Source organism: Arachis hypogaea, chromosome 16 (assembly GCF_003086295.3).
Source record: "Arachis hypogaea cultivar Tifrunner chromosome 16, arahy.Tifrunner.gnm2.J5K5, whole genome shotgun sequence".
NCBI classification, from domain to species: Eukaryota; Viridiplantae; Streptophyta; class Magnoliopsida; order Fabales; family Fabaceae; genus Arachis; species Arachis hypogaea.
The window spans coordinates 61,663,767-61,689,776 of record NC_092051.1 but is presented as its reverse complement, the minus strand read 5'-3'; the positions used below and the strand labels follow the sequence as shown (position 1 = coordinate 61,689,776).

The 26,010-nt window shown below is 40.5% G+C and overlaps 1 non-coding gene across 1 annotated transcript; it reads left to right on the top strand.

The window, feature by feature from the left end:
- The first annotated feature begins 17,717 nt into the window (after window positions 1–17,717).
- LOC112761608 (small nucleolar RNA R71) lies at window positions 17,718–17,824 on the top strand. Its single transcript, XR_003181997.1, has one exon. It is a non-coding gene; the product is annotated as a small nucleolar RNA R71 (small nucleolar RNA).
- Window positions 17,825–26,010: the final 8,186 nt, after the last annotated feature.

Below are 26,010 nucleotides of genomic sequence, written 5' to 3'. Positions count from 1 at the left end.
AGTGCACTTGCTGGTTAGTTGTATCGAAGTTGTGACAAATTATGAATGTGTAATCACGATTACACGTACCAAGTTTCTCACGTGCCAGGAATAGTTTGCGCCTGGACGTCACAATTTCGTGCACCAAAGAGGCTGAAGATCAATGAGATAATGCCCACAGATGTAGTCATCAGGCTGGCAGACAAAACTCAAAAACAAGCAATAGAAGTGGTGGAAAATGTGTTGGTAAAGGTTGGGAAATACTTTTTTCCCATAGACTTCGTCATTCTAGATATGGAAGAGAGTCACACTCACCCAATCATATTGGGAAGACCATTCCTAGCTACAGCCAAAGCACTCATAGATGTGGAGCGAGGGGAGATAATATTGAGGATCCATGATGAACGACTCAGCTTTAATGTCTTCAAACTCTCACAAGAATCAGACCAAGAGAACAAAGAACCTAGCAAAAATCATAATGAGATGCTGACAGAGGAAGCAAGCACTGAAGCACAACCAGCCCATCTGGGAAAGCCCTAGGTTGATGAACAAGGAAATAAGCAGTTGTCACAGCTCAAGGAAAAGCTGGAGGAACCTAAACCACCAGAGACATGTGAAGACAACAACAAAATTCCCTTAGAAGAAGAAGTCACAAAGAGCAAGGCAACATCAAAAGGGACAAAGAAGAAGGTACTAAGGGGGTGGAGGAACAAGAAGATCCCTACAGAGGACTTCTCTCCAGGGGATAAAGTGATCTCAGCTTACTTCCCAGATATCCCCCCTAATCTCTCCACTGTACCATCTCAGTTACCTAAGGTCTTCACTATCAACAGAGTTCTCTCCTTGGAACATGTAGAGATCATTGATACAACCAATGGATATAAGTCCACAGCAAGAGGGGAGGACTTGAAGCATTATCAACCTCCCTGATGAAGGAGAAATGTCAAGCTAGTGACGCTAAAGAAGCGCTTCATGGGAGGCAACCCATGCTTTATATGCTTTTAATAGTGAATAAGTCAATATTCATGAATTCCAACCCAAACTCGACAAACAGTTGGTGAAATCCTTCTTATGCAGTATATAGTGAAGAACAAGTTTGGTGTTCAAAGCATGCCAAAAAAGCATGGATGCAACTCAGAGCATGCTAGTCTTGGAGTTTTGAACAAAACTTTTCATCATAGTGCTCCAAACTAAGTTTGGTGTCACCCCATGGTGCCACCAATGTGCGTATAAGGATACACAGTTAGTTAGTTAGTTGGAGTTCATGAATAAACAAAATCTTTTCTTCTTTTTATTATTCTATCCGTGAAGTTTAAATTGTTTTTTTTATATTAATTCTTACTTTTCTTATTTTATCTTTATAGGAAAAAGGAGAGGAGCATTGAAGGAGATTGATTGGACAATGAAATGAGGAAGGTTCGGCCACTTCATGAAGAGGGACCACACACTTGTTCCCAAAAGGGAACGCATTGGAAAATGTTGCCATGCATCATGGAAAAGAATGGGACCCTTGAAGACCGAGTAATCCCCATCATAAAGTGATGATCCTTGTCCTCTCTACATGCACAACCCCAACCGTCCATCAAGTAACCACTCCATCAATCCACACCCTCCATTCACTCACAACCTCTCTATATAAGTGATCCTTGTTCCTTCGTACCCTAGCTTCACACTCCACACCCACTCTTCACACTTATCCATTTCGGAGCAAAGCATTTCCTAACCCATTAAAAACATTCTCCCTCACTCCCTTCATTGCACTCAACCCTAAACAACCGAAAGTCTCCACACCCTTGCCAACTTCACACATTAACCCTCATTCATGGCATCTTCGAGCTCTAAAAGAAGAAAGGGAAAGGAACCTATGGAGCAACACCCGTATGATGAAAAGAGATTTAAAAGCTTGCATCATGCATTGCAACACGGGTGGATGGTGGATAAGGAGATCATTTATGAGCTGGGATTTCAAGTTAAGAAAACTGAGTGCCCCGAAATCACAAAGAAGGTAGAAAAGAGAAGATGGGAGCTCCTCACTGATCTGGTCATTAAGGTGAATGCAAATCTTGTAAGAGAATTTCATGCAAATGCGGTCCGATATGATAAGGCTGACAAGTCGTATACAAGCTTTGTGAGAGGAAAGATTGTGGATTTCGGTCCCATGAGTGTTATAAGGGCATTAAAGCTATGGTCCATACCATTTGAAGAAGAGAGTTATCATTCAAGAATGGACAACAACCCCAATCATGACCAGATTGTGCAAGACATTTGTGTACAAGAGGGAATTCCAATAAAAGAAGATGAGGACCCCGTGTTGATAAAAGAGGGAATTCCAATAACCGTTCGACGAATGCATGCTACCGCATCTCCCCTGCCTCCACGGAAGCAAAGGAAGAGGCCAGCCCCTCAAGTAGTAGAAGGACAAGTCTTAGAAGGGCAAGCACCAGTCACCTTGGATATGCACCAACTGCAGGAAGCTATTGATGGCCTATCTCGACAATATTTGGAAAGCCAAGGAGCACAGAAAGAGCTTCAACTACAGATGATGGGGCAGCAAGAGGAATCACTCTCAAGATGGATGACTCAACAAGGGGAGTGGCAAAAGCAAATGATGGAGCAACAACTGAGTCAAGGACAACAATAGGGTGAAACATTCCACGGGATGGAACAGAGGCAAAATGAACAACAAGAATCCATCCAGAGGCTAATCAATATCCAAGCACATCAAGGTGCATACATACATGAGATGCATCAAAGACAAATAGAACAGGCAGAACTACTGGACGAGCAAAGGGCATTTGCAGAAGGAGTTTACCTGAGCGAGACTGGCATCATATAAACACTCAAGGCAGGCTCGGTTACTTAGTAGGACAGCTACCTATATTGCATCCAGGAATTACAAGGTACGAAGAAATGAGGGATGAATTAGCACGAGAAGAAAGACAAAAGGTGGAAGAGAGTCATGAATCAGTAAGGAAGGCACTTGAGGATTGGAAGCAAGCAAGATTGGCACGGATGCGAGGAAATGCAAGAGGACACAAAGAGGACAAACAAGGAAGAGAGCATGGGCAACCACACGAGTAAAAGGTGGTGGAGTTCCTTCTTTGGTCCATCTTTCTCTATGCTTTAAATAAGGAAGATCACGTATGAAATAGAACTTGCTTCCATGTTAGTTTGAACTTTTTTATTTTGCCTTTTAAGCTTTTTGTTGAATAAGTCTACGATTGCTAGTCTTTATGTCACTGCATCCTTACTTTGCTTACTTGTATGCTTGTCCCTTTAAATCAAATGAAAAAGAGAATGAGTTTTTACAAAAGACCAGAGAGGAGTTCACACTATGGAGTAAGTTCATGAGTTTATGGTATAGTCATAAGATAGCTAAGTTGGTTCAACCACCAGGTGGGAGGACAACTATCTGTCATGAATACTATGCTTGAGACACACCCCATGAGACTAGCTAAATAAGAAGATCCTAATAAGAAAAAGGGAAAGAACAATAAAGGTTGAAAAATAAAAGAAAAAGAGTAAGCAATAAGGCTAGGCACCAATGGTTTTAATCTTGAGGCATGTGTCTGTGGTGCTCCTGTGTGAGGGATCTACTTGGATGAATAAGCTCTTAGGGGTGCCTTATCACTTGGTAACTTGGGTTAACTAACTCGGGATTATCAGCTGAAAGTCCACTATCAAGAGTAACCTTCACTACAGAGCATTTAGTAACCCAAAGAGGTGCTGGACACCAAGGTCTCAAGAAAAGAAAATAAATAAACTATATGCCTGTGGTGTGTATGTATGGGGGAAAGAGACTTGAGGGAGTAAGTCCGTAGGGGTGTCTTAACACCTAGCACCTTGAACCAACTGGTTCGTGAGTGTTGGCTGAAAGCTTATCTTAAAGAGTCGCCCCCTTACAGAGCACTTAGCCTAAGAACACAAATAAGCCCTGAAATAACAATAAAAGGATCAATGAATAAAATTCTCATGGGATGCAATCACAGTGAGTATTCTAGGACATGATAAAGGTCTGAAAGCCAGTAAAGGAATGAATCTAAGTTGCTATGCATGAAACCACCATAAAACCAGGGACATGACCTCCACAAGAATGACTCATTTCTCTTGGCATTCCATTCATCGTTCTCTTGTTCCAGTACTTGCTTAGGGACAAGCAAGCTTTAAGTTTGGTGTTGTGATGCCAGGGCATTTTGGCCAGTTTCACTGACCTTTTCTTTACTGTTTTTAGGGTAGTTTCATGCATTTCCTTAGAAAATAAGCTAGTTTTGGGTAGATATTCACTTACATCTTGATTCAAGCATACATTGTGCACTTTACATGATTTCATGAGAATTTTGCATGAATTTAATGACAAATTGGATGTTGTACTTCCCATGACTTGGACTAGAACTTTGATGCACTCTATTGCTTGATTTCAGGACAAAGGAAGCAAGGAAGAACCACGTTAGCAGCCACGTTAATCTAATCAACGTAACTCCTAACGTGGAATGGGAGTAACTTGCAAAGTTAATGAGAAAAGTAATCGCCAATAACGCTCTCGAAGCCATCATTGCCCACGTTAAAAGTCACGTTAACTAAGTTAACGTGAACTCTAACGTGGAGGAAAGGAAATGGAGCCAACGTTAGTGACACTTACCTTTGTCACTAACGTTGGACCAAGCTCATAAGTAGCCACGTTAGTTGCCACGTTAACTTAGTTAACGTGGCCTCTAACGTTAAGAAGTAAAGGGCAAGCCAACGTTAGTGACATTCAACTTTGTCACTAACGTTGGCCAAGTCACAATAAGCCACGTTAACTCCCACGTTAACCTAGTTAACGTGAAAGCTAACGTGAAGAAAGTAGGTGATCGACAACGTTAGTGACACCAAACATTGTCACTAACGTTGGGATTAACCCACACAAGCCCCAATAAGCCACGTTAACTCCCACGTTAACCTAGTTAACGTGGAAGCTAACGTGAAGAAGGAAGGTGATCGCCAACGTTAGTGACACCTAACATTGTCACTAACGTTGGAAGGAGCCCACACAAGCCACAATGAGCCATGTTAACTTAGTTAACGTGGAAGCTAACGTAGATAAAGGAATGATGAGCCAACGTTAGTGACACTCAACTTTGTCACTAACGTTGGAGATGGCTAGCATGGCCACGTTAGAAGCCACGTTAACCTAGTTAACGTGGACTCTAACGTGAGAAATAGGGGCACATTGGAACGTTAGTGACAAAGGTAAGTGTCACTAACGTTCTCAAAGGTTGGCAAGCCTACGTTAAAAGAGCCACGTTAACTAAGTTAACGTGGACTCTAACGCAGGAAAGGGGGAGACTTCTCAACGTTATTGGGAAAGGTAAATCCCAATAACGTGTGCGAAGGACAAAGAGGCAATGTTAGTAGCAACGTTTGTGCCACTAACGTTGGAGTTAACGTGGCTCTTACTTTGGTGAGGAACGTTAGTGAAAAAGGTGATTGTCACTAACGTTCTCGAACCCACATTTCCACTTAAACGTTAACACCACTAATGTCCTGAGCTAAAGTCTCTGCCCACTTTACACTTTCTCTCTGCAAGTAAAACTAAGCCCAATGAAGAAGATAACTGCTTCAAACTCAAGATCCAAAGGCCCATACCCAAGACTTGAAGAGCCAACTAGAAGATCAGAAGAGTAGTATATATAGGAGTAGCTTTGAATTAAAATGGGAGTTGGGAAATTATAGGGAGCCTCTTGGCATAGAACTACTCTCTGTATTTTACTTTCTCTGCACTTCTAGTTTCATCATGTATTCTCCATCTTCGTTTTCATTTTCCAGAGCTATGAACAACTAAATCCCTTTCATTGGGTTAGGGAGCTCTGTTGTAATTTGATGGATCAATACTAGTTTTCATATTCTTCTTCTATCTTTTCTCTTGATTTTACTTGAAAGCTTTCGATCTTCATCCAATTGGGTAGTTATCTTTGAAAAGAAGCTATTCAAACTTGGATCTCTTCTGAACCTTGAAAGAGGAATCAAGAGATCATGCTAGAAATGCTTTCTCATGCTGGACCAAATTGGGTTTGGATGGATATGTGACTATAATCCTCTCAACACCTAATTTGGGAAATGCATGTGGTATAATCAGTGACCATACTTCATCTCTTCTCATGAGCAATTGACCAAGGAATTGGCTATTGATCAAGATTTGTGAGATTGAATTACAAGGAATTGTAATTCGATCACTTAAGATTGCCAAGGAGATCAATAAGTGCATTGATTAAGGAAGAGATGAAAATGAAATTGATCCAGAGAATGCAACATCTCCTGAGCCCAATGAACTCCCCATTTCTGATCTTACCCATTCTTTTTAATTTCTGTCATTTACTTTTATGAGCAATTACCCCATTCCCATTTAAGATTCTGCAATTTACTTTCCGTCATCTACATTCAGCTCTTTATTTCTAGTATTTACTTTTCTGTTATTTACTTTCCCGCCATTTAATTTTTTGCAATTTTCAACCCAAATTCTGATTCGCTCAACGAGAACATTCCTCTAATTAAAGTTGCTTGATCAATCAATCCCTGTGGGATTCGACCTCACTCTATTGTGAGTTTTTACTTGACGATAAATTCGGTACACTTGCCGAAGGAAATTTGTTATGAGACAAGTTTTTCGTGCATCACGTACCCCCTTGCTCATCTTTGAGTGCACCGGGGACGGTGCAAACTTTTAAGTGTGGGGAGGTCATCCGATCGGTCGGCGATTTTGGGTGACAAGTTTCTAATCTCAACACTTTTTCATTTCATTTTAGGTCTTTTAGGATTTTTACTTGCTTTTTCTTATTTTCGCATATATATACACAGTAAGCTTAGTCAAAATAATGAGATTTTTCAAGAATTCTATCTATAGGGCACCTCAATTGATTTGAGTGAAAACTTTTCATTGAACTTGCTTGCATTATATATATATTGTGGAATATGATTTTTGAGCTAAGAACACAAGCATGTGAGATTTGAGCCTAATTGTGTGGTTACATCATATAACCATTTATTTTCCTTCGTGTGTGCATTATTCTCTTTCTATGATTGTGATCTTTGATTTGTTTGATTCTTTATGTCCATTATTTTGTGTATTCATGCATTTATATAATTGAGGCCATTATTTCATTTAGCTCAGTTACCCAAATAGTCTACCTTTTATCAACCTTTGTTAGCCAACTTTGAGCCTACGATTAACCCACTTTGTTCTTTAATTTAGCACATTACAAGCCTTAAAGCGAAAAAACAATAAAATTCCTAATTTGGATCTTTGATTGGCTTAGGCTAGTGTGTGTGTGTAACATTCAAGTGTGGGAAAACTTGGGACATTGGGTGAATAAAAGGGTAGTTTTGTATTTTTATTGTAAATATTAGGAATTGGATACATGCTCATGTGTTAATTAAAATGTATAAACCTTATGCATTGATGTTCTTGTATATAGTTTGAAAGAAAGAAAAAAAATGAAAAAAACAATAGAAAAAGGAAAAGAAACAAAAATAAAGAAAAGAAAAAGAAAAAAAATAAGAAAAAGAAAAAAATAGAAAAAGAAAGAAATAAAAGGGGACAAAATGCCCCAAAGCAAAGTAAAGCTCAATAAGAATCAATGCATAAGTGTTGTGAAATGGAAAGAAGATGCATGAGTATGTTAAAAAGTGAAAAATGGGTAGTTAGGTTAGCTTTGAATTGTATAGGATGTCATAGGCTAGGTGGGAAGTCTAAGCTTATCAAAGATTCAAATTTCAAGCTCATTTAACCAAATATGCATCCTACCCCCATTACAACCTAAGAGAAAAACCTCATGATAATTGTATGCATGCATAAAATAAATGTTGATTGTTAGAAGAAAAACAAATCTTGGAAAGCATGATTAGAGGAGAATTGAGTGAATCAACCCTAAACACTTGAGCGAATAGAGTGCAAACATTACCGGTGAGGGTTCGATTGCTCAATTACATGTTTTCCACCTATGATCATCACTCCTCATGCAAGTTTGTAAAAATATTTAATAGCTCAATTCAATTGTGGTTTGGCATGGTTGTTAATACCCTTAGCCCTTGTGCATATATGTATTCTTGGGAATTGATTTATTTTGACCAAGCAATTGCATTCATGTAGATAGTTGCATATAGGTAGTTTGCATTTAAATTAGTTTACATTGAATAAATGTTGATACCCTTTGTCCTTTCTTGGTTTAAGCATGAGGACATGCTTGGTTTAAGTGTGGGGAGGTTGATAAACCCCATTTGTAGGGTTTATCTTGTACTTAATTTAGGAGATTTTATGACCTTTTAACCACATTTATTCAATGAAATAGCATGGTTTCATGATTGTCTCCTAATTTGTGCTTAAGTGTGAAAATATGCTTTTTAGGCCCTTAATTGTTTAATCTTGATTTAAATTGGATTCCATTAGATGCCTTGATATGTTTGCTAAGTGATTTTAGGTTTAGGAGGCAAAGATTGGATCAAGGGAATGAAGGAAAAGCATGAAAAAAATGGAGAACTCATGAAGAAATGAAGGAATCGCAAAAGCTGTCAAGCCGACCTCTTCACACTTAATCAACCATAACATGAACTACAGAGGTCCAAATGATGCGGTTCCAGTTGCGTTGGAAAGATAACATCCGGGGCTTCAAAATAATATAAAATTTGCCATACTTGCATCGCGCATAGGGGCGCACACATGCACAGTACGCGTACGCGCCGATGGTTGCACATGATTCACTTAGTGCAACTCGTGGCCAGTGATTTTTGAAGCCTTGTGGGCCCAATCCAACTCATTTCTGATACTATTTAACCCAAGAATTGAAGAGGGATGACACACATTACACACATTAGTTTAGTTTAGGTTAGTTTTGGAGGGAAATTTAGAGAGAGAAGCTATCACTTCTCTCGCTTCTCACTTCTCTCTAGGATTAGGATTAGAATTAGGATTAGGTTTAGATCTAGATCTACTTCTTCTTCTTCTCTCTTAATTTTCCTCTTTCATCCTTAATTGTTCTCTTGTAGTTGTATCATTCTACTTCTCTTGTAATTCCTTTGTATCGTTAGTTGTAGCTTACGAACTTTCTTTTGTAGATCTACATTTCTTCTACAATGCAATTGGTAAGTTCTTTGTTGTTTCATTATTGTTTTGCCTTTCTATTGTTAATCTCTTACTTTTGTAGTTGTAGATTCCTTTAATTCTTGCAATTAATAATGTTTGCCTTTATTGCCTTCTATGTATTTGTTAAAATGCTCCTTTTAGTTGTGAGTTAGATTTTTGTTCCTCTTAGCTTGGGAAGGTAACTTAGAAACTCTTGAGTTACTAATGTCCAAGTAATTGATGATTGAGAGCTATTAACTCTAGATCTCACTAATTGATTTGGTGGAGAACTAGGACTTATGGATTTGGATTGATATAGCTCACTTGACTTTCCTCTACTATTAGTTAGGGATGACTTAGTGGGATTGATCCTTGCCAATTCTCATGTTGTGGTTAGTGATAAGGATAGAGATCCTTGACCATCAAACCTTGCCAAGACCTTCATAGTTATTAGTTTACTTCATTGTCATTTACATTTCATGTCCCTTATCAAAACCCCAAAAATAACTCATAACCAATAACAAGGACACTTTATTGCAATTCCTAGGGAGAACGACCCGAGATTTAAATACTTCGGTTTATAGATTTTAGGGGTTTGTACTTGTGACAAACAAATTTTCGAATGAAAGGATTATTGATTGGTTTAGAAATTATACTTGCAAGGATACTTCATTAGTGAAATTCTAGACCACACAAAAATCCAATCATCAAACAGCTCATCAAAGGCAAGCACCTCCACCTAACCAACCACAAGCCCCTCAAATTACTTACCCCTCTTCATCTACCAACCAAGACCAGTCAATCCGTTCTCTCATTCAAGGACAAAAAGATTTTCAAGCCTTGATTAGCTCTAGCATCAATGGTCTCACCTCTACCATCCAAGCCCTTCTTTCCTGCATGGAATCAACCTCTAATGTTCAACCCCCAAGCTCAAGTTCCTTACCCTCTCAACCTTTACCCAACCCCAAGGATGGCACCAATGCCATCACCTTGAGGTCCGGCACCAAATTACAAGGGAGGAGTCACGAGGAGCTAATCTCAAGAGGAGTCACTCAAAGTGACGATGTGGTTGAGATAGAAGAGGTTGAGGAAGAGGATGAAGCCCAAGAGGTAGTTGAAGAAGTGATTGCTCAACCAAGGGGCGAAATGCCTAAGAATGGGGATGTTGTGCAAGAAGCAACTCCAATACCATTTCCCACATTGGCAAGGAAGACTAAGAAGCAAGTTGAGTTAGACCCTAAAATGGTGGAGATGTTGAAGAAAGTTGAGGTAACCATTCCTCTCTTTGATGCTATCCACCAAGTGCCTAAATATGCAAAGTTTCTAAAGGACTTATGTATGAACAAGGAGAAAATTTGTGAATTAGAAACTATCCTATTGGAGAGCTCAATTTCTGCTTTAATGGATGGTGTACCGGAAAAGTGTGGTGACCCCGGCCCTTGCCTAGTGACTTGCACCATAGATGGGATCCAATTTGTTGATTGTATGTTCGATCTTGGCGCTTGTGTGAGTATTATGCCCTTGTCCATCTATGAGGTCTTAAAGCTCCCACCGTTGAAACGGTCAGCCGCCCGGTTTGTTTTGGCAGACAAAAGTATAATTTCTGTGGTTGGTATAGCAGAGGATATCCTAGTGAGTATAAAGGGGTTGGTCTTCCCAATTGATTTTCATATTCTCAAGATTCCCCCTAGTGACTCCAGTAGGACATCATCTATTTTGCTTGGGAGGCCATTCTTGAAGACCTCCCGGTTCAAGTTGGATGCATTTTCGGGCACCTACTCATTTGAGATCGATGGAAGAGAAGTGAGCTTTAATCTTGATGAAGCCATGAGACATCCACCGGAGGATCACTCTATTTTCCGGTGTGATTTGGTTGATAATGTTGTAGCCGAAATCCATCAAGATGGCTTTGATGGAAAAAGTATGAATCAAGACCCAAGTGTGGGGAGTTCCTATGTATGTGAAGAAGAGGCCTTATCACCTCCAATGATACCGGAAGACAAACTACCAAGTCATGAACAAAATGCGGATTTGAAGCCACTCCCAACCTACTTAAAATATGCCTTTCTTGAGGAGAACCAAAAGTTTCCGGTAATAATTGCAAGGGAGCTCACCTTCCACCAAGAAGAGAAGTTGCTTAATATCTTGAGGAAGAACAAGAAGGCAATTGGGTAGAGCTTGGCAGACTTAGTTGGCATTAGCCACCAAGTATGTGAACACCGAATTTTCTTAGAAGAAGGAGCCAAACCTGTTAGACAACCTCAAAGGCGTCTAAATCCTACCATTCTAGAGGATGTGAAGAAGGAGGTCACCCGGTTATTAGAAGCGGACATTATCTATCCAGTTTCAGATAGTGAGTGGGTGAGCCCCATCCAAGTGGTTCCAAAGAAATCCGGTGTTACTACAATCAAGAACGAACAAGGGGAGCTTATAGCCACGAGAGTCCAAAACTCATGGAGGGTATATATTGACTATCGGTGCTTAAACTTGGCCACTAGGAAGGATCACTTTTGGTTGCCCTTGATAGCACGAAAACTTGTCTCTCAACAATTTTCCTTCGGCTAGTATACCGAATTGACGTCAAGTAAAAACTCACAATAGAGTGAGGTCGAATCCCACAGGGATTGATTGGTCAAGCAACTTTAATTAGAGGAATGTTCTAGTTGAGCGAAGCAGAATTTGGTTTGAGAGTTACAGGAAATTAAATGGCGGGAAAGTAAATAGCAGAAAATGTAAATGCTAGAAGTAAAGAGCTGAAAGTAAATGACGGAAAGTAAATTAAAGAATTGTAAATGGGAATGGGGAAGATGCTCATGAAAGTAAATTGCAGAAATTAAAGAGAATGGGTAAGATCAGAAATGGGGTTTCATTGGGCTTAGGAGATGTTGCATTCTCCGGATCAAGTTCATTTTCATCTCTTCCTCAATCAATGCATTCATTGATCTCCTTGGCAATCTTAAGTGATCGAATTCCAATTCCTTGGTAATTCAATCTCTCCAATCTTGATCAATAGCCAACTCCTTGGTCAATTGCTCATGAGAAGAGATGAAGTATGGTCACTGATTATACCACATGCATTCCCAAGTCAAGTGTTGGTAGGATTATAGTCACCATACCCAACCAAACCTAATTTGGTCCAACATGAGAAAGCATTTCTAGCATGATCTCTTCATTCCTCTTCCAAGGTTCAGAAGAGATCCAAGTATGAATAGCTTCTTTTCCAAGATAACTACCCAATTAGATGAAGATTGAAAGCTTTCTAGTAAAATCAAGAGAAAAGATAGAAGAAGAGTAATGAAAATTAGTATTGATCCATCAAATTACAACAGAGCTCCCTAACAAAACGAAAGGGGTTTAGTTGTTCATAGCTCTGGAAATGGAAAACAAAGATGGAGAATACATCATGAAAACCAGAACTAGAAGTGCAGAGAAAGTAAATTATACAGAGAGTAGTTCTCAATTTCCTATCCCCCCAAAAGCTATTTCCTGATTTAAAACTACCCCTATATATACTACTCTTCTGATCTTCTAGTTTATTCTTCAAGTCTTGGATATGGACCTTTGGATCTTGAGTTTGAAGCAGTTATCTTCTGCAGTGGGCTTAGCTTTACTTGCAAAGAGAAAGTGTGAAGTAGGAAGGGTCTTTAGCTCAGGACGTTAGTGACGTTAACGTTAAGTGAGAGTGTGGGTTCGAGAACGTTAGTGACAATCACCTTTTTCACTAACGTTCCTCACCCAGGGATGATCCAAGTTAACTTCAACGTTAGTGGCACCAACGTGACCACTAACGTTGCCTCTTGGTCCTTCGCACACGTTATTGGGACTCACCTTTTCCAATAACGTTGAGAGTCCTCCCTCCCTACATTAGAGTTCACGTTAACTTAGTTAACGTGGCTCTTAACGTAGGCTTGCCAATTCTTCGAGAACGTTAGTGACATTTACCTTTGTCACTAACGTTCCAAGGTGCCCCTACTTCCCACGTTAGATTCCACGTTAACTAAGTTAACGTGGCTTCTAACGTGGTAATGATAGCCATCTCCTATGGTAGTGACAAAGGTGAGTGTCACTAACGTTGGCTCATCATCCTACCCTCAACGTTAGTTTCCACATTAACTAAGTTAATGTGGAAGTTAACGTGGCTCATAGTGGCTCATTGTGGCTCATTCCAACGTTAGTGACAAAGGTGAGTGTCACTAACGTTGGCAATTGTTTGCTTTATCCACGTTAGCTTCCACGTTAACTAAGTTAACGTGGCAACTAACATGGCTCATTGTAGCTTGGCCAACGTTAGTGACAAAGGTGAGTGTCACTAACGTTGGCTTCTCTTTTGCTTCCCAACGTTAGAGTCCACGTTAACTGAGTTAACGTGGCCACTTATGAGCTTGGTCCAACGTTAGTGACAAAGGTGAGTGTCACTAACGTTGGCCTTATTTCTTTCTTCCACGTTAGAGTTCACGATAACTTAGTTAACGTGACTCTTAACGTGGGCTATGATGGCTTTCAAGGACGTTATTGGCGATTACTTTTCTCATTAACATTGCAAGCTAGCTCCCATTCCACGTTGGTAGTCACGTTAGTTAGACTAACGTGGCTGCTAACGTGGCTCTTTCTTGCTTCCTTTGTCCTGAAATCAAGCAATAAAGTGCATCAAAGTTCTAATCCACATCATGAGACATGCATCATCCAATTTGTCATCTAATTCATGCAAAATTCTCATGAAATCATATAAAGTGCACAATGTATGCTTAAATCAAGATGTAAGTGAAATTCTGCCCAAAACTTGCTTATTTCCTAAGAAAATGCATGAAACTACCCTAAAACAGTAAAGAAAAGGTTAGTGAAACTGGCCAAAATGCCCTGGCATCACAACACCAAACTTAAAGCTTGCTTGTCCCTAAGCAAGTACTGGAACAAGAGAATGATGAATGGAATGCCAAGAGAAATGAGTCATTATTGTGGAGGTCATATCCTTGGTTTTATGGTGGTTTCATGCATAGCAACTTAGGTTCATTCCTTCACTGGCTTTCAGACCTTTATCATGTCCTGGAATACTCACTTGATTGCACCCTATGAGACTCTTATTCATTGATCCTTTTATTGTTTTTAGGGCTTATTTGTGTTCTTAGGCTAAGTGCTCTGTGAGGGGGCGACTCTTTAAGATAAGCTTTTAGCCAGCACTCCCGAACCAGTTGGTTAAAGGTGCTAGGTGTTAAGACACCCCTAAGGACTTACTCTCTCAAGTCTCTTTCCCCCATACATACACACCACAGGCACATGGTTTGTTATTTCCTTTCTTGAGACCTTGGTGTCCAGCACCTCTTTGGGTTACTAAATGTTCTGTAGCAAGGTTGCTCTTGATAGTGGATTTTCAGTTGATGATCCCGGGTTAGTTAACCCAAGTTACCAAGTGATGAAGCACTCCTACGAACTTATTCATCCAAGCAGATCCTTGGTACAGGAGCACCACAGACACATCTCTCAAGTTTCAAACCCTTGGTGCCTAGCCTTATTCTTTATTAACTTTTCTTTCTTTTTCAACTCTTATTGTTCTTTTCCCCTTTTTCTTATTAGGATCTTGTTATTTAGCTAGTCTCATGGGATGTGTTTCAAGCATATGATTCAGGACAGATAGTTATCTTCCCACCCTTGTTGGTGAATCAACTTAGCTAACTTATGACCATATCACACACTAAGGAACTTACTCCACAATATGAACTCCACTATGGTCTTTGATAACAATCATTCTCTTTTTATTTGATTCAAAAGGAGACAAGCAACACAATAAGCAAGATGGAATTGAAGCAGGTATCGTGGACAGTACACATATGACAAAAGCAATAAAGCAACCATTAAACTCTAATCATCTAAACTAATGAGCAACTATAAATCAAGTTCCTTCTGACTTCCAATTTTTAGCATTTTAAGTTTATGGAATTAAGTAACAATACAACCTTCGGGTGATGGTTTCTTGCTGTCCCCTTGTTGTCCTCATCTATAGTTTTTGCTCCTTCACTTCCTTGGATGATGGTGCACCATTTCCTCAGAAGGTTCCTGCAAAGTCATTGGAAGTTGCTTGTTTCCAAAGCACTTGAGACATAGTTAGCTTGCATGTATGCTTGCAAATTTTCTGAACTTAATTTGGTGTGTGAACACCAAACTTAGTTCTTTGCCTAGTACAACAAATTGCATACTTGCAGAGATCCTCATATGTTGTTATTAACAAAACAACCATTAACTTCAGACTAAACTACTGCCAAGTGGTCCCCTTGAGTGGTTGGAGCTAGCAATTTGTCATTGGAGTGTAGTGTGATTATAACTAATATCTTTGGTAGAACACCAAACTTAAAACTACACTTTCACTCTTAGGTGTTTTCTTGGTGTGGAACACCAAACTTAGCTCCTCGCAATACAGGGGAAACAACTTGTGATTTTTATTGAAATGAGAATGAAAAAGAAACTACCTCAGGTTGGGTTGCCTCCCAACAAAGCGCTCTTTTAGCATCGCTAGCTCGACAATTTGCTTTTGTCATGGTGGTTGGCAATGCTTCAGATCTTCCCCTCTTGCAGTAGACCTACATCCATTGGCTTCATCAAGGATCTCCACATGTTCTAAGGAAAGAACTCTGTTGATGGTGAAGACCTTAGGTAACTGAGATGGGATAGTGGGGAGATGAGGTGGAATATCTGGGAAGTAAGATGAGATTACTTTATCCCCTGGAGAGAAGTCCTGTGTAGGGATCTTCTTGTTCCTCCACCTCCTTGGTGCCTTCTTCTTTGTCCCTTTTGATGTTGCCTTGCTCTTTGTGACCTCCTCTTCTAAGGAAATTTTGTTACTGGTCTCATATGACTCTGGTGGTTTAGGTTCCTCCTTATTTTTCTTGAGCTGTGACAGCTACTGATTGCCTTGTTCTTCAACCAAGTGGTTTCCCAGAGGTGTTGGTTGTGCTTCAGTGCTTGCCTCCTCCCTCAGTATCTCATTATGATCTATTTCTTGTGAGAGTTTGAAGACATTGAAGCAGAGTTGTTCATCATGGATCCTCAAAATTAGCTCCCCTCGCTCCATATCTATGAGTGCTCTGGCTGTAGCTAAGAACGGTCTTCCTAATATGATTGGGTGAGTGTGACTTTCTTCCATGTCCAAGATGACAAAGTCTGTGGGAAGGAAGTATTTTCCCACCTTCACCAGCACATTTTCAACCACTCCTACTGTTTGTTTTTGAGTTTTGTCAGCCAGCCTAATAACTACATCTGTGGGTATTATCTCATTGATCTGCAGCCTTTTCATAAGGGATAAAGGCATTAAGTTGATGCTTGCTCCCAAATCGCATAGTGCTTTATCAAACATTGTTTCTCCTATGGCACAAGTGATGTGAAAACTCCCTGGGTCCTTCCTTTCTATAGGCAACTCTGGTTGAATGAGAGCACTGCACTCCTTATTCATCACTATTGTTTGTCCTCCCTTGAGTGAGCTTTTTCTGGTCAGCAGCTCCTTTATATACTTAATATATGAGGGTATTTGTTGGAGGGCCTTGATGAATGGTATGTTTACATGGAGGGATGCAAACAGGTCAAGAAACCTTGAGTATATTCTCTTCTCTACAGCACCATTGAGTAATTGGGGAAAAGGTGCATAGAGTTTCAACAACTCCTTCTGTGTCAGCTCTTTTTGTGAAATTTTGGGTTCTTGGTGATCCTTTTCCTGTTTCTCTGCTGATGTCTCTCCAAGTTGTTCTAATGGCTTATTTTGCTTTTCCTCAGTCTCCTTATTACTTATAGTAACCATCTTGCAATCTTCCCATCTGACTTTCTTTGCTTCACCTCTCGGATTTTTCTCTGTGTCACTTGGGAAGCTATCAGTAGGTTTGGGAATCTTTTCCGATAAGTATCCTACTTGAAATTCCAGCCTCTTGATGGTGTCTCCCTGGTTCTTGTTACTAGCTCGCACCTCCTCTTTGAATACCTTATTATCTTGAATCTCTTTGCATATGCCCTCAAGCAGAGTCTCAATTTTGGAGAGTCTATCTTCAGAAAATGGTGAGTTGAGAGTGGATGGGTGAGTTGGGTCCTTTTGGTTTTGTTATGGATGTGGAGAGGTGTTGTTAGGGTGGTGTTGATATGATCTCTGTGTGAAATGTTGGTGAGCTGCATGGTTGTTGGGGTTGTGATGTCTCTGATCTTGGCTTTGGTCTTGTTGATTTCCCCACCCAAAGTTTGGGTGATTCCTCCAACCAGGGTTGTACGTTTTGGAGTAAGGATCATGGGTCTGCCTGGGTGAGTTTCCAATGTAGTTGGCTTGTTCTTGCTCCTCTTCTGCCTCAGCATTCACTCCCTCTTGGGTTGCTGATGAGTGGTGATTGCTGCCACTTGGTTCCTCTCCATCTTCTTGGTGAGGTCAGCCAGCTGCTTGGTAATAAGCTTGTTTTGGGCCAGCAATGCATCCACATTGTTTAGCTCCATTACTCCTCTAGTGTTGCCTCTTTCAGAAGCATAGAAGTAGTCATTCTCCACTACAGTCTCAATGACATCTATGGCTTCTTCAATGGTCTTTTTCTTGTTCAGAGATCCCCCAAATGAATGGTCTACTGCCTTCTTTGATTCATAAGAGAGGACTTCATAGAAAATGTGTAGTTGCAACCATTCATTGAACATATCTAGTGGACACCTTCTTGTTAGGTCCTTAAACCTCTCCCATGCTTCATATAGAGTCTCACCATCTTGCTGCCTGAATGTTTGCACCTCAGCTCTCAGCCTGTTGATCCGTTGAGGAGGATAGAATCTTGTCAAGAATTTGTTCACCACATTTTCTCAGGTTGCTAAACTCTCCTTTGGGAAGGATTCCAGCCATTTAGATGCCTTGTCCTTAAGTGAGAAAGGGAACAGAAGTAGTCTATAGGTGTCAGGATGAACACCATTAGACTTCACAGTATCACATATCCTCAGGAAGGTGGTTAGATGTTGATTGGGGTCTTCTTGGACACCTCCTCTGAATGAACAATTGTTCTGAACAAGGGTGATGAGTTGTGGCTTTAGTTCAAAGTTGTTGGCATGTATGGTTGGCCTTTGGATGCTGCTTCCACAGTTTCCTGGGTTTGGGTTGATGTAAGAACCCAGAACTCTTCTCTCTTGTCCAGCTTGATGCGCTGGACCTTCTCTGCCATGGTTGTGAGCCTCTTCTTCATGATGGTTCTCCATGTTTTCATCCATGTCGGGTTCAAAGTACTCCTCCTCTTCCTCAGCACCAACTACTCTCTTTCCTCTTGCTTCCCTCCTTAATCTAAGGAAGGTCCTCTCAGGTTCAGAAAAGTTGAAGCCCCGCTTCTTCTCTGTGTCATACAACCAACAAGGCACAAGCAAGGAAATAGATGCAGAAAGTACTCTTGTTAAAATTGCTGTTAGCGTGAGTGATGCAATATATCAAACAGTTAGTGGGTTAGTGAACTTAATGGTAAATAACTAAGAAAAAGGTGTAGGGGGGAAGGGAGGAAAATAACTAAAACTGAAAGTAATTAACTCAAACAGAAATTTAAATCAAACAGAAGAAAAATGCTCAATCTAGTTATCCTCCAATTTAGTCATTGTTGATACAAAATCAATCCCCAGCAACGGCGCCATAAACTTGATAGCACGAAAACTTGTCTCTCAACAATTTTCCTTTGGCAAGTATACCGAATTATCGTCAAGTAAAAACTCACAATAGAGTGAGGTCGAATCCCACAGGGATTGATTGGTCAAGCAACTTTAATTAGAGGAATGTTCTAGTTGAGCGAAGCAGAATTTGGTTTGAGAGTTGCAGGAAAATAAATGGCAGGAAAGTAAATAGCAGAAAAAGTAAATGCTGGAAGTAAAGAGCTGAAAGTAAATGACGGAAAGTAAATTGCAGAGGGGTTTTCTAGTTGAGCGAAGCAGAATTTGGTTTGAGAGTTGCAGGAAATTAAATGGCGGAAAAGTAAATAGCAAAAAATGTAAGTGCTGGAAGTAAAGAGTTGAAAGTAAATGACGGAAAGTAAATTGCAGAATTGTAAATGGAAATGGGGAAGATGCTCATGAAAGTAAATTGCAGAAATTAAAGAGAATGGGTAAGATCAGAAATGGGGATTCATTGGGCTTAGGAGATGTTGCATTCTCCGGATCAAGTTCATTTTCATCTCTTCCTCAATCAATGCATTCATTGATCTCCTTGGCAATCTTAAGTGATCGAATTCCAATTCCTTGGTAATTCAATCTCTCAAATCTTGATCAATAGCCAATTCCTTGGTCAATTGCTCATGAGAAGAGATGAAGTATGGTCACTGATTATACCACATGCATTCCCAAATCAAGTGTGGGTAGGATTATAGTCACCATACCCAACCAAACCCAATTTGGTCCAACATGAGAAAGCATTTCTAGCATGATCTCTTCATTCCTCTTCCAAGGTTCAGAAGAGATCTGGTGCACGAATTTGTGATCTCTGGTAATGGCTCCAAAAACTTGGTGCTCTAATCTCAATTCATAATTTGTCACAACTTCGATACAACTAACCAGCAAGTGCACTGGGTCGTCCAAGTAATAAACCTTACGTGAGTAAGGGTCGATCCCACAGAGATTGTTGGTATGAAGCAAGCTATGGTCACCTTGTAAATCTCAGTCAGGCGGATAATAATTGATTATGGTGTTTTCGAAAATTATACTAATTAAACAGAAAATAGGGATAGAAACACTTATGTAATTCATTGGTGAGAATTTCAAATAAGCGTGTAGAGATGCTTTCGTTCCTCTGAATCTCTGCTTTCCCGCTGTCTTCATCCAATCAGTCTTACTCCTTTCCATGGCTGGCTTTATGCAAGGGCATCACCGTTGTCAATGGTTACATCCCCTCCTCTTGTGAAAATGGTCCAAATGCTCTGTCACAGCACGGCTAATCATCTGAGGTTCCCGATCATGCTGGAATAGGATTTACCCTCCTTTTGCGTCTGTCACTACGCCCAGCAATCGTGAGTTTGAAGCTCGTCACAGTCATTCAATCCCAGAATCCTACTCAGAATACCACAGACAAGGTTTAGACCTTCTGGATTCTCATGAATGCCGCCATCAATCTAGCTTACACCACGAAGATTCTGATTAAGAGATCTAAGAGATAATCATTCAATCGAAGGTAGAACGGAAGTGGTTGTCAGGCACGCGTTCATGGGGAATGATGATGATTTTCACGTTCATCACATTCAGGTTGAAGTGCGAATGAATATCTTAGAAGCGGAATAAGTTGAATTGAATAGAAAACAGTAGTACTTTGCATTAATCTTTGAGGAACAGCAGAGCTCCACACCTTAATCTATGGAGTGTAGAAACTCTACCGTTAAAAATACATAAGTGAAAGATCCAGGCATGGCCGAATGGCCAGCCCCCTTGATGTAAGAACCAGGCGTCCAAAGATGTCTAATACAATAGTAAAAAGTCCTATTTATAATAAACTAGCTACTAGGGTTTACAGAAGTAAGTAATTGATGCATAAATCCACTTCTGGGGCCCACTTGGTGTGTGCTTGGGCTGAGTCTGAATGTTACACGTGTAGAGGCTCTTTTTGGAGTTGAACGCCAGGTTGTAACGTATTTTTGGCGTTCAACTCTGGTTTGTGACGTGTTTCTGGCGTTTAACTCCAGACAGCAGCATAGAACGGGCGTTCAACGCCCTTTTACGTCATCTAAACTCGTTCAAAGTATGGACTATTATACATTGCTGGAAAGCCCTGTATGTCTACTTTCCAACGCAATTGGAAGCGCGCCATTTTGAGTTCTGTAGCGGCAGAAAATCCACTTTGAGTGCAGGGAGGTCAGGATCCAACAGCATCAGCAGTCCTTCTTCAACCTCTGAATCTGATTTTTGCTCAAGTCCCTCAATTTCAGCCAGAAAATACCTGAAATCATAGAAAAACACACAAACTCATAGTAAAGTCTAGAAATGTGAATTTAACATAAAAACTAATGAAAACATCCCTAAAAGTAACTAGATTCTACTAAAAACATACTAAAAACAATGCCAAAAAGCGTATAAATTACCCAAGCAACTGGAAATCAAATAGGATAAAAAGAAGAGAATATACTATAAATTCCAAACTATCAATGAAACATAGCTCCAATCAGATGAGCGGGACTTGTAGCTTTTTGCCTCTTGAATAGTTTTGGCATCTCACTTTATCCATTGAAGTTCAGAATGATTGGCTTCTATAGGAACTCAGAGTTCAGATAGTGTTATTGATTCTCCTAGTTCAGTATGATAATTCTTGAACACAGCTGTTTTATGAGTCTTGGCCGTGGCTCTAAGCACTTTGTTTTCTAGTATTACCACCGGACACATAAATGCCACAGACACATAATTGGGTGAACCTTTTCAGATTGTGACTTAGCTTTGCTAAAGTCCCCAATTAGAGGTGTCCAGGGTTCTTAAGCACACTCTTCTTTTGCTTTGGATCTTGACTTTAACTGCTCAGTCTCAAGTTTTCACTTGACACCTTCACGCCACAAGCACATGGTTAGGGACAGCTTGGTTTAGCCGCTTAGGCCAGGATTTTATTCCTTGGGGCCCTCCTATCCACTGATGCTCAAAGCCTTGGGATCCTTTTTATTGCCCTTGCCTTTTGGTTTTAAGGGTTACTGGCTTTTTGCTCTTGCCTCTTGGTTTTAAGAGCTTTTGGCTTTTTCTGCTTGCTTTTTTTTTCTATTTTTTTTTGCTATTTTTTTTTCTACAAGCTTTGTTCTTTGCTGCTTTTTCTTGCTTCAAGAATCATTTTTATGATTTTTCAGATTATCAAATAACATGTCTCCTACTCATCATTCTTTCAAGATCCAACATATTTAACATTCTTAAACAACAACTTCAAAATATATATGCACTGTTCAAGCATTCATTCAGAAAATAAGAAGCATTGTCACCACATCAATATAATTAAACTAAGTTCAAGGATAAATTCGAAACTCATGTACTTCTTGTTCTTTTGAATTAAAATAGTTTTCATTTAAAAGAGGTGATGGATTCATAGGATATTCATAACTTTAATACATAGTTACTAACTACTAATGATCATGTGATGAAGACACAAACGTAGATAAGCACTTAGCATAGAAAACGAAAAACAGAAAGTGAGAACAAGGAATGAGTCCACCTTAGTAATGGTGGCGTTTTCTTCTTGAGGAACCAATGATGTCCTTGAGCTCTTCTATGTCTCTTCCTTGTCTTTGTTGCTCCTCCCTCATTGCTTTTTGATCTTCTCTAATTTCATGAAGGATGATGGAGTGCTCTTGATGTTCCACCCTTAGTTGTCCCATGTTGGAACTTAATTCTCTTAGGGAGGTGTTGATTTGCTCCCAATAGTTTTGTGGAGGAAAATGCATTTGAGGCATCTCCAGGATCTCATGGTGATGAGCTTCCTGCGCCTCTTGAGCTCCATGAATGGGCTCTCTTGCTTGCTCCATCTTTTTCTTAGTGATGGGCTTCTCTTCCTCAATGTGAATGTCTCCTTCTATGAAAGCTCCAGCTGAGTAACATAGATGGCAAATAAGATGAGGAAAAACTAGCCTTGCCCTAGGGGAGGGCTTTTCGGCTATTTTGTAGAGTTCAAGGGAGATGACTTCATGAACTTCTACTTCCTCTCCAATCATGATGGTATGAATCATGATGGCCCGATCCACAGTAACTTCAGATCGGTTGCTAGTGGGGATGATGGAGCGTTGTATGAACTCTAACCACCCTTTAGCTACAGGCTTGAGGTCCATTCTTCTTAGTTGAACCGGCTTGCATTTGGAGTCAATCTTCCATTGAGCTCCTTCCACACATATGTCCATGAGGACTTGGTCCAACCTTTGATTAAAGTTGACCCTTCTAGTGTAGGGGCGTGCATCTTCTTGATCATGGTAAGTATTTCCCCCAAACCATTGTAGCATAATTCTTTGGATTCGGGTTCTTACTTTGATCATGGTTCCTAGTGATCCATGCATTGGCATAGAACTCTTGAACCATTAGGATGCCGACTTGTTGGATGGGGTTTGTTAGAACTTCCCAACCTCTTCTTTGGATTTCATGTCGGATCTCCGGATACTCATTTTTCTTGAGTTTGAAAGGGACCTCGGGGATCACCTTCTTCTTGGCCACAACATCATAGAAGTGGTCTTGATGGGCTTTGGAGATGAATCTTTCTATCTCCTATGACTCGGAGGTGGAAGCTTTTGTCTTCCCTTTCCCTTTTCTAGAGGATTCTCCGGTCTTAGGTGCCATCAATGGTAATGGAAAAACAAAAAGTTTATGCTTTTACCACACCAAACTTAGAATTTTGCTTGCCCTCGAGCATGAAAAGAAAGAATGGGTGAAGAAGAAGAAGAAATGGAGGAGAGGGAGAGGGAGATGTGTTTCGGCCAAGAAGGGGAAGAGAGGGTTGTATTGTGGGAAAATGGGGAGGAATGGAGGGCTATATATAGGGAAGGGAGGGGGGTTAGCTTTCGGCCATATAGGGTGGGTTTGGGTGGGAAATTGATTTTGAATTTTGAAGGTAGGTGGTGTTTATGAGGTAGGTTTATAGGGAAGAGTGGATGGATGTGAGTGGTGAAGTGGTGATAGGGAAGAGAGATTGAGGTGATTGGTGAATAGTTTTGGGGAAGAGTGTTTATGGGATTGTGTGAAAGAGGGGTGAGAAGAAGTGAGTGGAGGTAGGTGGGAATCCTGTGGGGTCCACAGATCCTGAGGTGATCCTGTGGGGTCCACAGATCCTTAGGTGTTCAAGGATGTACAACCTTGCACCAAATTAGGCATGCAAAATGCCCTTGCACACAACTCTGGGCGTTCAGCGCCAGATTGGTGCTTGTTTTGGGCATTGAACGCCCATTTGTTGCCCATTTCTGGCGTTGAACGCCAGAACCATGCTTGTTCTGGGCGTTCAGTGCCACTTCTTCTCCAGGGTGCATTTCTGGCGTTCAAACGCCCAGATGCTGCCCATTTCTGGCGTTCAGCGCCAGAACCATGCTCTGTTCTGGCGTTGAACACCCAAAACATGCTTCTTACTGGCGTTTAAACGCCAGTAAGGTCTTCCTCCAGGGTGTGATTTTTCTTCTGCTATTTTTGATTCCGTTCTCAAATTTTTGATTTATTTTGTGACTCCACATGATCATGTACCTATAAAGACATATAACTAATAAAAAAATAATTAAATAAAAATTGGGTTGCCTCCCAACAAGCGCTTCTTTAATGTCAATAGCTTGACAGTGGGCTCTCATGGAGCCTCACAAATGTGCAGAGCTTTGTTGAGACCTCCCAACACCAAACTTAGAGTTTGGATATGGGGGTTTGACACCAAAGTTAGAGTTTGGTTGTGGCCTCCCAACACCAAACTTAGAATCTGACTGTGGGGGCTTTGTTTGACTCTGCTTTGAGAAAAGCTTTTTATGCTTCCTCTCCATGGATGCAGAGAGAGATCCTTGAGTTGTAAACACAAGGTTGTCCTCATTTATTTGAAGGATCAATTCTCCTCTGTCCACATCAATCACAGCTCTTGCTGTGGCTAGGAAGGGTCTTCCAAGGATGATGAATTCAACCTCATACTTCCTAGTATCCAGGACTATGAAATCAGCAGGGATGTAAAGGCCTTCAACCTTTACTAACACGTCCTCTACATGTCCATAAGCTTATTTTCTTGAATTGTCTGCCATCTCTAATGAGATTTTAGCAGCTTGCACCCCATAGATTCCCAGTTTCTCTATTATAGAGAGGGGCATGAGGTTTATCCCTGACCCAAGGTCACATAGAGCCTTTTCAAAGATCATGGTGCCTATGGTACAAGGTATTAGGAACTTCCCAGGATCCTGTTTCTTCTGAGGCAATGTCAGTTGATCCAGATCACTTAGTTCATTAGTGAACAAGGGAGGTTCATCTTCCCAAGTCTCAACACCAAATAATTTGGCATTCAGCTTCATGATTGCACCAAGGTATTTGGTAACTTGCTCTTCAGTAACATCCTCATTCTCTTCAGAAGAGGAATACTCATCAGAGCTCATGAATGGCATAAGGAGGTTCAATGGAATCTCTATAGTCTCTAGATGAGTCTCAGATTCCTTTGGTTCCTCAAAGGGAAGCTCCTTATTGATCACTGGACGTCCTAGGAGGTCTTCCTCCTTGGGATTCACGTCCTCTCCTTCCTTCACAGGTTCGGCCATGGTAATTAATTCAATGGCCTTGCACTCTCCTTTTGGATTCTCTTCTGTATTGCTTGGGAGAGTACTAGGAGGGATTTCAGTGATCCTTTTACTCAGCTGGCCCACTTGTGCCTCCAAATTTCTAATGGATGACCTTGTTTCATTCATGAAACTTACAGTGGCCTTAGATAGATCATAGACTAAGTTTTCTAAATTAGAGATATTTTGTTCAGAGTTCTTTGTCTGTTGCTGAGTGGATGATGGAAAAGGCTTGCTATTGCTAAACCTGTTTCTTCCACCATTATTAAAGCCTTGTTGAGGCTTTTGTTGATCCTTCCATGAGAGATTTGGGTGATTTCTCCATGAGGGATTATAGGTGTTTCCATATGGTTCACCCATGTAATTCACCTCTGCTATTGCAGGGTTTTCAGGATCATAAGCTTCTTCTCCAGAAGATGCCTCTTGAGTACTGTTGGATGCAGCTTGCATTCCATTCAGATTCTTAGAAATCATATTGACTTGCTGAGTCAATATTTTATTCTGAGCCAGTATGGCATTCAGAGTATCAATTTCAAGAACTCCCTTCTTCATAGGCGTCCCATTATTCACAGGATTCCTCTCAGAAGTGTACATGAACTGGTTATTAGCAACCATGTCAATGAGTTCTTGAGCTTCTGCAGGCATTTTCTTTAGGTGAATGGATCCACCTGCAGAGGTGTCCAATGACATTTTAGCTAATTCAGACAGACCATCATAGAATATATCCAGGATGGTCCATTCTGA